We start from the raw sequence: 16,914 nt of genomic DNA, 5'->3' as shown, positions 1-16,914 counted from the left end.
AGAAATTATCTTAAGAAACTTGATGTGTTAAAATTTTAAAACCAAATGTATTATTGTATTTGTTAGATGACAATACTCAATATCTACTAATCAACATTTATGACCTTTCTGTTGGGATAAAAAATAAAATATGTGTACTTTATCAAAAAATAATACATTATTATACATATCTATGACTTTTGCTCTTAAATTCCAAAGCTACATAAAAATTGATAAATTGTGACTTACCACAAGTTAGGAAAAAAAAAGAGAAGGAACCCTTGAGCACATTAGGAAAGAATCATCTTTTTATAGTCCCTAGGCTTTAAAACTCACAAATGTCAAATAATTTCTTCTTCTTTTTTTTAAGTGTAAGAGAGATGCTTCTGAATGATGGAAAATATACTTAGATATCCTTATTTTCTTTGACTATAAATTTCTCTCAAATATGGTATCTTATCATAACCACTCTGATATTAATATTTTATGTTTGTCTCTTGTTAGCAAAAGAAAAATATACCAGGTAACTTTTAATTTATGAACTTCAATTTCACTTTCCAACTGTGATCTGCATTCTTTCTCTCTTTAAGATAATATTGGTACATTTTTTGTTTGTTTGTTTCATCTCTTAAGTTGTATACATTGTGTCACATGTTATATTCTGCTGGAATATATTCTTTCAATGTTTAGTGGTATGTACTGAGTAGTAAGTACATAAAGTTACTTGAATCACTTTAATTTACCTACATTAAATTAATTATTATTGCACAACTATCCTGTGAGGCTAGCAGGAAATTTCATCTTAGTAATCACTGAAGTTAATCCTCCTGGCTCTATGCCTCCCACAACCTCCTGCCTTGTTCCTTTTGTGTACACTTCCAAAGCATTATAAAGGCCTCTCTAGTTACCAAGTCCCCACTGCCTACCATAAAGACTCTGGAGGTTCTGAGCCATATTTGAAATTTGGAAATCTTTGATGAAGCAGAGGTCCTGTTCCTCTGATCCAACTTTTGGGGAAATATAATTAAAAATAAAATGTTCTCCAAATCCCAAAATCCTTCCCACAAAGATACTAGGGAAAGGAAACACGTATTGATGAATAAGCACTAAACCAGAATGTGATACACATCAAAGATCCTCTACTAAGAAATTGCAAAGACAGAAAGAAATTCCCACCTAATTTCTTTTTTTTTTTTTGCGGTGCTGGGGAACGAACCCAGGGCCTTGTGCTTGCAAGGCAAGCACTCTACCAACTGAGCTATCACCAACTGAGCTATCTCCCCAGCCCTCCCACCTAATTAAGACAACCCATTCCATACATGTTCTGAAGATGCATAGTAACTTGTCCTCAAGCAAGAGGGTTTAAGCAGCACCATTTGTCATATGTATTTCATCTTAAATTCACCTGGTAATTGGGGTGACCATCTGTGTTAGACATTGACTTTATCCAATGGGAAAATAAACTTTTCCTATCTTGGAATGGACAAGAAGTACTTTTTCTAATGCAATTGATTTCTATTATTCCCTTCCTCTTTATAACTGAAAAGAACAAATAAAAAAAGAAAAAGAGAAAGAAAGAAAGAGAAAAAGAAAGAGAGAGAGAGAGAAAAGAAGAAAGAAAAAAGAAGTCCTTTTTCAAGGCAGAGCCAAGAAAAAGCTGAAATAAGGAGTCTGCTAAAGTTGGGCTCCTTACCCTTAGTGGGATAGGGGTGCTATCTTCCTTGATGATTGCATTTCAAAGAAATGACTCCAGGTCCTTAAGAAAAACAATGCTGGTAGGGGTTCGTTTGACTTTTTTTTTTTTAATTAAAATCTTTTTTTATTTTTACAGACTACATTTTGATTCATTGTACACAAATGGGATACAACTTTTCATTTCTATGGTTGTATACAATGTAGATTCACACCATTCATGTAATCATACATATATATACATAGGGTAATACTGTCTGTTTCATTCTACTACCTTTCCATCACCCACCCCCTCCCACCCCATTTTCCTCTACACCATCCAAAGTTCCTTCATTCTTCTCTTCCCCTCATCACCCCGCCTCATTATATATTGTCATGCACTGATCAGAGAAAACATTTGGACTTTGGTTTCATTTGACTTTTAAAAAGATTTATATACACTTTAAACAGGGAGAGAAAGAAATTACAAGTCTTTATAGTAAATGCTCTAAGAAAACCAAGGGAAGGCGTCTAAAAGTTTACTTTCAACGGGGAGAATTAAATCTCACTTTTCTTTGTTTTCTTTTTAAGTTCGTATTTGTCCTTACACAGCTTCCCTACACCCACAACACAGCCTTTCCCTTAAAGGTTTCATCTCATGCCCAGGCCCTCACCAGCTAGCAGGACTGAGTCTCTGTTCTCCCTCCAGCTGCCCACCTCCAGCTTTAAGACTGAGGCGTCTTCCAGGATTGTTCTGGTAAAATTCATATTGCTGTCTTATTTTACAAAGAGCCCCTGAGACAAAGAAATAGAGAAGAGTTAGCCTGATTTGAATATGGCTTTAAGAATCCAGGGATAATAAACACAGATTATTATCTTAAATTACTTTTCTAAGTTACCAATAGCATTACACTTAACTCCTTAAATATTTTTTGAAATGAACCAAACTGGACAGAACCTACTAATAATTGCAAAAACAAAAACAAAACCCATACCCTATATTTTTGTGGAAACATTTCTTTCTTCTTTATCCTTGAGGTCTTAATTTCCTTTGTGAGTGTAATAGTCTGTCTTTAATATTTCTACATTGCATGTAATTGCAAATTGTTTTTTAACAGATTAATTCTTTAGTTTCTGTAACATAGGTGTAGTTATTGCTCATTTTATTACTGCCTTTGAACATTTTTATAAATGTTTTCCCCATGTTTGAAATTGTTTTCTTCAAAATTGTTTTCATTATTTTTTGTTTGACCATCTCAATTCCAGGAAATCTGTGACTCTTTAGCTGTCTTGCTTTAAAATGATCTTTGCAAAGTGAATGTATGCTGATGGGAAGTTCCCAAGTGGTTAAGTAAGTTTTACTGACCTGTCCTTATGATACAATATTACCTGTGGAATATCACAGTATCCCATAATATCTCAACAGCATGTGAATCTGTGTTAAGAAATGGCCTATTAATTCTACTATGTGATAAAACGAATGATTTCATTGGTTATAAGAAATGGCCTTGTTTCGGGTCATGAAAACAATGATACACACGAGGCTGAATTATTTTGGAGCTTTATGACCTAAAAAAACATCACTACCTCTCTGGATTTAGTTTTCTTACTTGTAAAAATTGGGATATTATAGCAAATTGCTTACTTTAAAAATATTTTATTAGTAAATTATAGTTATACATAATATTGGGGTTCATTTTGACATAATCTTACATGCATGGAATATAATTTGCTCCACTTTATTCCCCAGTACTTCCTCTTCTCCTCCCCTCCTCCCTCCCCCTGTTCCTTTTCCTCTGCTCTACTAGTGCTTTATAACTATACATAAACATGTTACTCGCTGTGGTATATTCATATATGTATATAGCTTAATTTGATCACTTTCGCTACTTTTTAAAGCTATCAAGCTGATAAAAACAGTAAGAAATTTCTGGTATTGGAAAATTATGGTTTTTTATTTTTTTATTTGTTCTTTTTACTTATACATGACAGTAGAATGTATTTTGACATATCATACATACGTGGAATGTAACTTCCCACTTTTGAGGTTGTACATAATGTATGTGATGAGGGTCTTTATATTCATGTGTTCTTGCAAATGACAAGTTCTAAGTAGAATAGAAACAACAAGGTAAACCTTGACCAGACTGCTCATCAAATGCAATTGGGCCCTTTTTTTTTTTTTCTTTTAAAATTGATTAAACCAAAATTTTCTCACTCTGTTGAAAACTACTAAAGAATAGAAAGTACACCTTTGTTACCTTCTAATGTTTGTAGTAAAATGGTTAGTACATTCAAACTGCCTGACCAAATAGTTTCAAGGAGCATCCATGAATTATAATAAGCAAAATGTGTCCTGGAAATTCACACAGGGAAACTAGATGGCTTATTGCTTATGATTTCTGTTCAAATATTGTAACATGTATCTTTTTTGTGATTTTTCCTTTATGAGTTTTGTTTCCTACACAGTGTTTTTCAGGATGAGATCATTTAAGTCTTGGAAAATAACTAGAATTTAAAACCATTTTATCTAGTTAATTTTTATTTTAAAAATTTCTTTTTGTTTCTGTTATTTTGAAAAAAAGTTTTTTCTTTGTTATTTTGCTGGCTATTATGAAGTTGAAATTGTCTTTCTCTGAAGAGAGAAATACCAATATCAATACACTAATACACCAATACCAATATTGGTGTCAGCCCAACTCTGGCTAGGTGATTATTGTAGAAATTTTATTATTTAATATGCTTGAATGAGTGTTACTTTTTCCCAGCTACTTCTTTCTGAATTTATTACTTGGTTATGAATGTCACTTTTTTTCTGGAAAGAAGCATATTTTACTTTATTCATATTTATATTTACCTTATTTACCTTACCTTATTCATATTCATAAGGTAATTCATATTACCTTGTGTTTTTTTGCTATGAGGTTCGACTATTTTTTGGTCAATATTTTATCAGTGCTACCATTGTGAAGTTAAGCATAAATTGTGTAAATTCCACATCTCTTTTAAAGCAAAATATCAAAGTAGAAAACTGATTATGGAAGTAGGTCATAATGATGGATAATCTCCTTAGAGACATGTGTTTTGGAGATACCGTGCAGTTTCATCCACTAAATTCCATTAAAGCATCAACATTACATTGTTACTGCATTTTTTAATCTTAGAACTTTTATTTCAGTTAGTATTTATTTTTCCAAAAACGACCTATTGTTTTTAAATATACCTTCTTTCACATATATTATAATCATTCTGCTTTTAGGGTCCAAATTCAGACCCAAGGACAATTTGGAAAGTTTATAAAAGATTGAAGGACTGAAAATTTAATATTCTTTAAGGAAAGAGTATTTATAAATCCATAATAATAAGTGGAAAGATGACAAGACATTTATTTTTGAAGCAAGGAAATTGGCAAAATATTTTTTTAAAAAACTTCGAAAGACTCCCTAAATTATTTCAAAAAAATTAGATGGTTCAGAAAGGATAAAGTTAAAATGAGAGGGTATTCTAAGAAAGAAATAGAAATTGATCAATTGGGTTTCTCAGGCATTGATTAATTACCTATGATGTTCTTAATATATCTTTTTGACTCCTGCTCTCTTTCAGTGTTGAGAGAACTATTCTCTACATCTGCTGATAATACAAGTTGTAATTAGCAAAGAGAAGTTCATTAATCTTCATTTTCTGACATCAAGGGAATCTTCCTAAAGTAAGCAAAGGGGAAAATGTGTTTCTCCTAAAGATGCAACCAGAATATGATGACCTAAATGTGACCAAGTTAACTTTAGTGACAATTGGAATTTCACATTTGAAAATATCACCAATTGTGGAAGCAGAGGTTTATGAGCTTATATTTATTGAGCACATATTGTTTCAGTGTTCCCAGTGGTGTGTATCACACATCCATATATTTTTACTTAATCAAAGCAACCTTATTAACATCTCCATGTGATGGAATAAGGAAGCCAAGTCATAGCAGCTGCTGAATGCTTGACTTGCTCCATGCTTTACTTGGAAAAACTTATTTAAATCTGCCCAGTGCATATAATATCAATTGAGGGGACTTGTTTAAATGAATCTCTCTTGTCCCATGCTCAGAAAATTTTTTTTTCTTTGGTTCGGGGTGGAGTCAAGAAATCTGTATTACTAACAGTCTCACAGGTGCACCAGTGATATCTATAATGGTTCGCAATTTACACCTTGAATTGTACTGATCTAGTCTATGCTGACAAACATTGTTGTATACTCTCCTATCATATCTTAAACACAGAGTGCAGTTAGTAGTAAAGTAAAATCTCATTTATCCAAAACTCAGCCTTCTATCAAATTCTTCTTTCTGAACAAACAAGAATCAGAGTAAGCAAAAAACAACAAAAAAAATGAACTCCCACAAATAACTTGACCATTTCCAAACAATTAAATACACAATATTGATTCATAAGAGTCCATCTACAACTAAATAAAAATTTTAAAAAAGAGAGAGCTTAGTGTACTCCTAGTTTCTTCTTAACTCTTGAAAGCTGGATTTTATTGTTTGATCTTCTAGTTTGTAAAATTGCACTAGAAGAAAAAAAATAGAGGCTGCTGCATTTGAGCAGGTACCTTGGGTAAGAAGGATCTGGCAGCTTCAGAAGACAGTCAAAGTTAGAAAAAGAGACACAGGAATTTTAAAATAAAATAGTATGGGTTTAGGATGTGCACTCCCCTGACTTGAGCATGTCAGTAGGACTTGACTATGGTTTTCAGTGTTTGCACTATGATAAAATTTATCTGTTTCTTAAGGTGATAACTCTTGGAGAGAAAAGAATATGGCATTTGGAGTCAGAGTAGTTTTCAAATCCCAGTTCCTGCATTTACTGACTGTGCTTGACACTAAATTGTCTGCAACTAGATTTTCTTGTCTGTGAGGCAATCACAGCAACTACCTCCCTTGACAGAGTAAATATCACAGGTGTGCAAATTCCCAAGCAGAATACCTAACTTGTAGGAGAAATCCAAGTCTCTCTTTTGTTAGTTTCCAAGGGCAGGAAAGATAAAGAAAGTAAGATGTGAAGTCAGATAGACCTTGACACAGATAATGTCCGTGTTCTTAGTACCTGGATAATTTCAGGCAAACAATTTGAACCCTTAGTGCCTCAGTTTTCTTATTTGCAAAGGGGAGTTAGAAATACCTGTGTTTCTGGGTTAGCAGAAGAATCAAAAACAATGGACATACAAGTAATTTGCCCACCTGCAAAAAAATTCTTTCAACAAACAAAAAAATTAAAATGTAATAAAATTTAGAATAGAGCTAGAATGTAAGAAGAGGTCATTATTAGAACATAACATTTTAGATACTCCTCCAAAATATAAAATCCAAAAGGACTAATGAAAGCAAGCAATGTGCCATGACAAAACAAATCAGAAAATCATTACCAAGGGAAAAGCCAAAAGGTTAGTTATTATGTTTAGGGATAGTCAGGGTAAATGTAAGAAGGGGAAATTGTCAGTACAACTAGTCAAGAACATCATGCAAGATGTCAAGGACATTAAGAGTGCCACACTGCCTGCCACTGCTCCTATGCAGGTGTGCTTGAGGCACAAGGCAGAGTTCTGTGAAACTCTATTTTCACAGAAACCTTCTAACACTTGAGGGCTGTGGCCTGTACTCTAAGAAATTTTATCTACATACTGGAGGATGGTGTCAGGGCCAGAGAGGGAATCAGGTGGCCTGAAATAATAACAATATGCAAAACTGACATGGACAGAGAAGAAAAGAAGTGAAACAGCCAAATTAGAAGGATATTCAACAGAGCCAGTCAACTTTGTTTTGATAAATGAAAAATTGAGAAATATTTTCATGTTTGGGTAGGGACTGGTGGTTGTCATTATTCTCTGCATTTGTTTTATGCTACTGCATGAAAGCAAAGCCAGTCACTGATACATTCACCAGTTTACACCTATCCCATGGTGATCCCTTCTGTTTAGAAGATGGGCATGTTTAGGAAGTCATCCTGTGGCCTGCCAAATTCATCCCAGAAAGAACAGAGATGATTCAGCAGCATGTTAGATAACTCTTAGGGAAATTCACAGACCTCAGAAACAGTCTACAGAAGAAATGGCCAATGAGTGGAAAAAGAAGAGTTAGGAATTAAAATATGTTTGTAACAATTGTTTTTAAAAATTAGTGGAACAGATTAATAGGCACTGAATCAATGATCTTTAAAGTAATCATGATATTTTTCACTGGATGATGAGAAAAGGACAAAAAGAGAGTATTCTAGATTAGTTAATTACAGTTAGTTGCTTATTCAAAGAAGTTTTTCTGCTACTCTTCTGGAGCTCCAGAAGATGAGAAAAGAGAAATATGGGGAACATAAATATAAAAATAGATGGAAATATTCCCAAGTTATTAAACATAATTATTGAAAGAAGATTTATACAAAGAAACCCCTTGGAAAAATTCTGTTACTTCAAATATGAACTAAAGAATCATGAAAAGATTCAGGAAGCTGGGTGTGGTGGAGCACATCTGTAATTTCAGCTAACTCAGGAGAGTGAGGCAGAAGGATTCCAAGTTCAAGGCCAGACTCAGCAACTTCGTGAAACCCTGCCTTACAATAAAACATGAAAAGAACCAGGGATGTATCTCAATGGTAAAACACCCCTGGGTTCAATTTCCAGTACAGAAGAAAAAAAAAAAAAAAGGGATTTGGGAGCGAGGAGGAAAAATAAAGTTTAGATACAAGAAAACAGGAAATGAAAATCAGATTGTCACCTGGTTTATCACTGACAGGTGTTAGAAGTTAATTGAGCAATATCTTTCATGTTCTGAAACAAACAGAACCTTTTGGAGTTTAGAGTTCTGTACCTAATTGTGAGTACAAAATCAACACATTTTTGCACATAAAATATTCAAAGAATTTACACTTAATCACTCCAAAAGTTGACACAACAAAATAATCAGTTAACATATGTTATGGGAACATAGAACATATGATTTCTTATCAGGATATCTAATTCGGTATGAACAAAGAAGAAAATCATAATAAAATATATACATACTTGGAAAACATTTGGTTAAATGGACAGCTATTTCTAATGAAACACTAAGAAATCTAGGAATATAATATAGCCTCTCAAATGTGAATAGAAACATTTATTCAAAAGTAATAACATTTATTATTCTTACAGAGGAAACATTAAGACCATATAAAAATCAGGAGTTGGCATATGATTATTATTTAATTTAGTTTTGCACATTTTGGTCAATGTAATGATATGAAAAAAATATATCTAAGATAATAATAGAAGGAATCAGGTAAAGATTAATCTTTTTGTTGACCATGGAATTGTAACCAAAATGAAAATCAATGAGAAATTTAGCTAGGTAGTTTAATGTTTTTAAAAATTACAAAATCCAATATGTATATTCAGTGTTCTTTTTATTTCAAGTTTTTTCTCACATTAAGAACAAAACTATAGTAAATATCCTTGTGTATATATCCTTATTTGTGTTTTATCTCCCAGGATGAATTCCCCACAGAATAGTTTTCCAAATGCTTTTAATGCTTTAGCAATTTCTAAGAGTACACTTTCCTCATATGTTCACCAATAATAAATGTTAACACTTTTTATTCCTGTTAGCATAGTTCATATGTTAACATTTTATTATTATTTGCATTTCTTTGTATTTTATTAAATTTATGTATTATTTCATGACTTGAGCCATTTGGATTTGATTGTCTTAAGAATTGCTTATTCATAACCTTTGTTTGCTTTTCTGTGGGTTGTCTTTTTCTTGTCACTGTGTAAGCATTCTTTGTATATAACCATCTTTATGCACATTGTAAATATATTTTCATTCTGTGCTTTATTTCCCAATCTTATTTTCTTTCATAGTTTTCTTGTTTTGCTCTTCTGTTCTAAAATTAAGATGCAAAGTTTTATGTAAAACTTAGGGGTATTATGGTCTTAATGCAAAATCATTTGTGAGTCTGTGTGTATAGTTTGTGTGCATAGAAAGTACAAAAAGAGTAGACTTTGAAACTGTATCTACTATATATCTACAAGGTATTCATGATATATTTTTATTTGACAAAAAGCAAATTAATGAACAAAGAATATATTTCTTTCAAAAAATTGAGATACAATATGCATATAAAACTCATCCTTATCATAGTTATCATATTTTGCATGAAAGGAAAATTTCAGATTTCAGTTTTTAATCTATGTAATGCTTTATTTTTAGTATTTATCAAAACACTTTGATTCTTCTTAGTAACTTTTGCATAAGAAATATAAGTAGCAAAGAAGTTCAGTAAGTAAACTCAACTGTAAAGAGCAGTGAAATATCACTTCCACTATCTGATTGACAAAAATTTAGAAGACTAATAACACCTAGTGTTGGTGACTTTGAGAAATGGTCATTTTCATGAGTTGCTGGTGTGAGTGTGTATTGGTACAACTTGTTCTGAAGGCAAATTGTTAACATCTATGAATATGTAAAATGGATTTATCATAGACAATTTTTTGATATTTTTAAATTTTCAGGAAATTGCATATGAGCAGGGTTGTACTTTGTGATAGTTAGATAAAAACTCCTCCACACATTCACATAAATGGTGTAGGTTTTTTCTTTTCTTTTCTTTTTTTTTTTTTTTTTTTTTTTGTGGTGCTGAGGATTGAACCCAGGGTCCTATGCTTGTAAGGCAAAGCACTTTACCAACTGAGCTCTCTCCCCAGCCCACATGGTATAGTGTTGAGAGGATGCATGTGAAAGAGATTTGGGCTTTAACAGTACCCTATGAGAGAGAACTCCTATCAAGCACCCCTCTCCCAACCTGATCTCATCCTGTGTAAGTCTCTTCATATAATTCCTCTCCACACATTGATCTCTTGGCTAATCACAAACCAACCAAGCAGGCCTTTATTCTAGCTGTTTCCCATTCTTAGAATGACTCTTCCTTCTTTTATCCCTCTGGCCCATGGTTTGTGCTTCTGCTCACTTAACTTTTGTTCAGAGAGGCCTTCCCTAAAAACTTGCAGAAGAGCCTCCCCATCCATTACTTCTGCCCTGCCTTAGCTCTTTATTCTGATTCAAGTTTCTTATAGCACTACCTAATATGGTGTGTATTGTCTGGCTATTGTCTGCCTCTTTCTATTGGGAAATTGGTTCCCTGATGATGATCGCTGCTTGTCTTGGGCTACATTAGGACTGGCTCCTGATGGGCAATAAATAATGCATGTTGAATGTTAGTGAACTAGATTAAAGTAGTTAACATTTTGCATGAAAGGAAAATTTCATATTTCAGTTTTTAATCTACATAATGGTATATTTTTAGTGTTTATCAAAAGAATTTATTTCCCTCAGTAAACTAGTGTTTTAATGAGTTATTAAAACTATAGATAATATGCAAATCAATTTCCCACCTTTTCAAATTAATGTAGGAAGTATGTTTTTAGTTATATTATTTCAAAGATTATAAAAAACCAAAGGCCATCATTTTAGATAAGGTAGTAATGAATCATCATGAAGAAAACAGCAAGTTAATTTCTTGGTATTTAACTGTGTAGGATTACTGTAGCTTTGGTCCAGACAGGGAACAACCTCCTATTCTTGTGGTCATCTAATTTCTGACTAAGTATAGCTATATTGACTTAACAAACTGAATCAGAGATTAAAAATAAACAGTAAAGACTTCTTTTAATGTGTCAAGAATGAACTAACTGTAAAAATTATTTGCATATTTTGATTTTAAAAAATCAGTTGAACTATCAACCTTTTTCAAAAAGTTTTTCTTCACTGTACAAAACTATTTTCAAATTACCAGCAAGAAATGCTGTTGTTCTAATTTATATATAATCCTATCTGCCTAGTAGCAATTCAAGTGAAATTCAGAAATTAGATGGGTAACATAGAGACAGGACAGTGTTTGTGTGATAAGCATATTCAGATATTAATTCTTCTAATGTCTTTCAGCACATTCAGGATTCTTCAAAAAGAATACTTGAGTATTTTGCCTAGCAAACTTAAAAAAAAAAAGTTACAAAGCTTTAGGAAGAGAAAATATTCCAATTATATAGCATGACACATGGTAGTTAAATATTTCTACCTGGTGTGATTATTCTATTTAAGACTTTGTGCTGTAAGGTCTTTATCATGGTATTTATATTTTTTGCACTGTATGAGGTAAGGCACCTTCATTTCTCAAGCAAAAATGCAGCCCCCTGTGAGTGTCAGTTCTGATGGACTTATCAGTCCAGAGCTATTTAGGCCAGGAATGAAGACATATACTTGCACTTTTCTTCTTCAGTTATCAAGGACTAGTGACCACCCTAGTTCATATTGACATTTCTGTCTCTAAGAAATATTAATATTTATGTAATTTATATTCAAGTATAAGTTTCTATTGCTATATCTATGTAAAGAGATTCTTTTCAGTAAAATCTCTAAGGTCTTCCCAAGAGTTTGGTGTTGAGAAAAGAAAATTGGGGATAAGCTGAGAAGGAGGGAGAAGTAATTACTCCCCTCAGCATGGCAGAGGGACCTTGGTAACTTACCCAAGTAAGGAGCAGTACATCATATATATCTTGTATTTTGGAGTCACGTAGATACCAATTTTGCCAAAAATAGTTTAATACACATTTCCACAAATCTTCTAGAAGTAATTTCTCACCATCTTCACTAATGGAGAGTTTAACAAAGTACTTGAAACATACTTTGAATAAACAGAGTTTGAATAAGGTTCATTAAGAAGTCATATGGGGCTGGGGTTGTGGCTAGAGTTGTGGCTCAGTGGTAGAGCACTTGCCTCATGTGTGGGAGGCACTGGGTTCAATACTCAGCACCACATATAAATAAATTAATAAAATAAAGTCCACCAACAACCAAAAATAAAAATAAAAAAAAGAAGCGATAGGGCCTATGAATATGTGGCAAGGATGACTTAAGGAAAAATACTAAACTCTCCCCTGTACCAGGGGTGCAATGCAAGCCAGTGTGTGGTGGTCCTTAATTTGCCATTAATAGACAATGATTCTAACCAGGAGCAGTGGTGCACACCTGTAATCCCAGTGACTGGAAGAGACAGGAGGATCCCAGGCCAACCTGGGAAACTTAGCAAGACTCTGTCTCAAAAATAAAAAATAAAAATGTCTGAGCATGTAGCTTAGTGGTAGAGTACCCCTGGATTCAATCTCTGGTCAGAGACAAACACACACGTAGAGGGAGAGAGAGAGAGAGAGAGAGAGAGAGAGAGAGGTTCTAAAGGGCTTCTATGCTATGAATTTTTCCAATCTTCTCCCTCCCCAAAAGGTGTGAATATACTTCCAAATTTTGTATAAATCAAGTAACTACAAGATCTTTCAACCTATTATTGGTCTCCTTGAAAATTTAGAGAGTGCAATGTGAGACAAAGATCTCATTAAAAATACTTTCCCTGAGAAGGATAATGTTGAATGGGTGGCTAGTATTTCAATACTCAAAAAAGTGAAATTTCCCTTAGAGGAAAAAGAGGAGGATATTAATTATTTTTCTTTCTCACTTTTTGACATTTTATAAAGTTATTTAAACTTTACCATGCAATTTAAACAACCCATGGGAAAGTAAATACTGATTTTCAAAAATTTAAAATAGATACATAAGGATAGTGAAAAATTCTTTGGTTTTATATTTTAAAATACATTTTTTCAGAACTTAATGTGTATAGATCAACATTGGCATAAAGGCTTGTCTTAAGCATTAAAAATCACTAGACTTGAATTAAAGTGGTCTGTTCTCTCCTCAATTGAGCTGTTAATCAAATATGTCACTGTGAACAAGTAGTAGGTATTGAATTAAGTAGCCTATTAGCTTCCTTTATCCTAACATTCTGATAATGGTAATATTAATAAATTGCAATATAAACAAATTATTTTATGTCATACTTATAAAATAATTATTAAAAGTGACATTCTGCATCTGCCTTACTTGCTAGTGGGGATTTTTTATTTTTTTAATAAGAGGGTCACTATTTAAAAAATTTTTAAATTAAGTTTGTCAGTGGAAAAATCAATTTAATTCAGTCTTCCTGTAAATATCACATTCTGTCTTAGCCACTTAACATAAATTACCTCTTTCAGGTTACGAAAACATCATCACATTAATCATTATTGTGTTTATTTTATAGAGATGGAAAATTAAGCCTAAAGAGATAAACTGTATTTCACAAAGCAGTAAATCAGGTATGCCCGTTCCAAAAACTATGTTTTACCCCACCGTACCATTTCAAGTAAAAGCATAGTTTTTATTCTTTGGAGAGAAATATATGAGTTACTTTGTGATCATTTTAAAGTGATTTTCTGACAGAAAGTAGAACATTAAAAATAACCAGTATGTATTTTACCAGGTTAGACAGTAAATTCCTTGTATGTACTATGACCTCTTTTCATTTCCTGGGGAAAATAGACAATTATTTATATAGTGTTTCTGAAATCTGTCAGACTCACCCCTAGATCATATAAAACAATAAGAAAAAAATAGTTTTTATGAGTGGTTGCAGTATTCTCTCAGTGTGAAATCTCTGCCAAATAACATTTTCCATTATGTATATAGAAATGAGGTTAACTCCAGCTTAAAATTAAGCAGGAATCATCTTGCAATGACATGTGTTTCTACCATCTTATGATATCATTTCCAAGGTAACTAAACAGAGCACCGTAAAGGAAGGATTATGTTAGCAGGTGTGAAATAAACAGCAGGAGAACTCTTTACAAAATCTTTCTAAAACCCTGAAAATGGATGACATTTTGGCAAGCATTGCCACCAGCAATAATACACATGGAGTTAGTTGGGGAGATTTTCACCTAGTATATGAAGTGTATGTAAAAACTGAGCTAATATTAATCTAGTAGATATTGGGGAATTTATGCAAATGGCTTTCTCTGTGGCACAGTTTTATTAAGAAAGCTATTTCTGCAAGTTCTTTGATGACCATAGTTATGCTAGTTGTGCTTTGTAAATATGTAGTGGGTAAAATTATGAGCAGAATAGTGTTAATGGTGGTTTGTGTGTCAGTGCCCCCCCCCACTTTTTTTTTTCCTGATACATGTTTCCATGTATTTCTAACATGAAGACTAGTTGTAAAATTCTCTTGAATATGTTTATCTCAGGACCATGAGCAGAAATATGCTTTTTTTTTTTGAAGATAAGGGGTTATTAGTGGATTCTTAGGAGATAAAAAAATTTTAGAAAACAGGAATGTGGAGTTGGTCTTTTTTCTCTCTTTCAATTAGTAAGGCATAAAAAAATAGGAAATTGTTGAAGTGTATGGTGTAGAGGAAAATACAAGAAGTTTTAATTACTTGGGAACTGGTCTCAAAAAGAAATTCCAGAGCAAAACAGTTGCTCACCAAGTCTTAACCGTATGGCCATGCATTTGAAAAGAGTGACCAGTTCCAAAGAATAAGAAATCTTGGTGCAGATGGGAATGGAGTCAAGAGGTTATGACAATGAAATGCACAAGTGTATGCAGTACTTCACAACTTCTGTCATCATGGGTTATGACTCTGAGAGAAAGGAGAGGGAATATTGGGTTGAACCCTCAGTGGTGAGCCAGCCTTCCTTCTGTCATTCTGTGAAGATGTTTAGTTGATGTTCAGTGTTGCTTCTAAAGATCAAAACTCCAGTTTTCCAAATGATCTCTCTGATAAGTGGATGATGATACATAAGCAGGGATGGGAGGGAGACAAGAATGGAGGAAGGATGAATTGTATAAAGGAAAAAGAGGGGTGGGAGGGGGTGGGGGGAAGGAAAAATAACAGAATGAGCAAACATCATTACCCTATGTACCCTATGTACATGTATGATTACACAAATGGTGCGACTCTACTTATTGTACAACCAGAGAAATAACAGTTGCACCCCATTTGTGTGCAATGAATTACAATAAAGAATTAAAAAAAAAAAAACTCCAGTTTTAGCAGAGGATGGTTCCAGAGCATGAAATAATAAATTTCCAAACACAGTAAACACATCTACATTTCATACTCTATGTCTTTTCTGCTAGAAGCAGAAACAACACATTACTGAATACAGTTCTATTTTTAAGCCATGTATACTTTTTGGCAATTAAAAAAACAGTGACTGGATCCTGGAAGTGGTGATTAAAAGAAGAGAGAAAAGTGAAGAAAGGGAAGGTCAGGTTTAATAGAGAATAAACGTCCTAGGTCACAGTTTTATGGGAACTGATTGAATGGCCTCCGGGTAACTTCCCCTACAGTAGCTAATGCACACTGACATTGCTGTAGCAGCAAATCATATCCAAGCCTGAGTCTTTTAGCTCTTAGACACGTAGTTGGTCATTAGTAAATACATATTCATATTTGCAGAAGTTTGTAACTCAGAATTAGTACTCACCAATTCATCAAAGGTCCTGAACTACAGAAATTTAGCTAACATGTGTTTATAAACAAGGAGGAATCAAGTCTACTTAATTATTTCTTGTGTAGAGTAAGAATTTGAAAGATGGTTAGTCTAAAGGATGCGCTAACTTGTCATTGTGAAATATGAAACATAATTAAGACATTAGAATATGGAACTTGAAGATTTTTTCTCATGTTTATGCGTAAAAATATTCAAGAATATTTGACCCCTTTGCCCACACTAATATTTAAGTTCAGCTTATCATATAGAAATTTTTTCAAGCTAGCATAACCAGAAATTCTTATTTACAGGTGACCTGATATCAAAACCTAATTTTGCAGGAACTGAAGGAAACAAAAATATGAGGTTTAGTAATTGCCTCTTCTTTTTGTTTGCTCATCACTCTTTACATGTTTTGTCTTCTTAAGTCTAACTTATTTTTCCCTTTTCATTTCAATTCTCAGGCTTCCTTTCATATTGTCTTCCTCAAATTCAGGACATGTGCTCTAAGATGAAGGATGACAGGTTATATTGTTGCCATTAGAAGTTCTTTTCTGCTTTTAAATCTTTAAGAACCTAATGGTTATGGTCAGAATTTTTGTTATTTTTGGTTTAGAAGGACCAGGTACCAGTCATAAATTTATTTGAAAATCATTTTTATTTTGGATTTCTGAAAGCACATAAGGAATTAAAGTTGGAAAGTTACATATTCTATTTTAATGGCAAAAGTAACCAGTTGAATCTGGATAAAAAGTCTAAAGATATGGTATCAGAGTTTTAAATTTATCCCACATTCCAATTTTTCTTCTTCCTCCCCTTTCCCTTCTCCTCTTCCTCCTCTTTGTCCTTTATCTGTCTCTCTCTCCAACCCCTGAATAATAAGC

The 16,914-nt window shown here is 33.1% G+C and overlaps 1 protein-coding gene across 1 annotated transcript in view; it reads left to right on the top strand.

Annotated features, from left to right (window-relative positions):
* Rims1 (regulating synaptic membrane exocytosis 1) overlaps window positions 1-16,914 on the top strand; it is a 449,118-nt gene that overhangs the window by 211,656 nt on the left and 220,548 nt on the right.

Source organism: Sciurus carolinensis, chromosome 7 (genome assembly GCF_902686445.1).
Source record: "Sciurus carolinensis chromosome 7, mSciCar1.2, whole genome shotgun sequence".
Taxonomy (NCBI): domain Eukaryota; kingdom Metazoa; phylum Chordata; class Mammalia; order Rodentia; family Sciuridae; genus Sciurus; species Sciurus carolinensis.
This window is presented reverse-complemented; position numbering and strand designations above follow the sequence as displayed.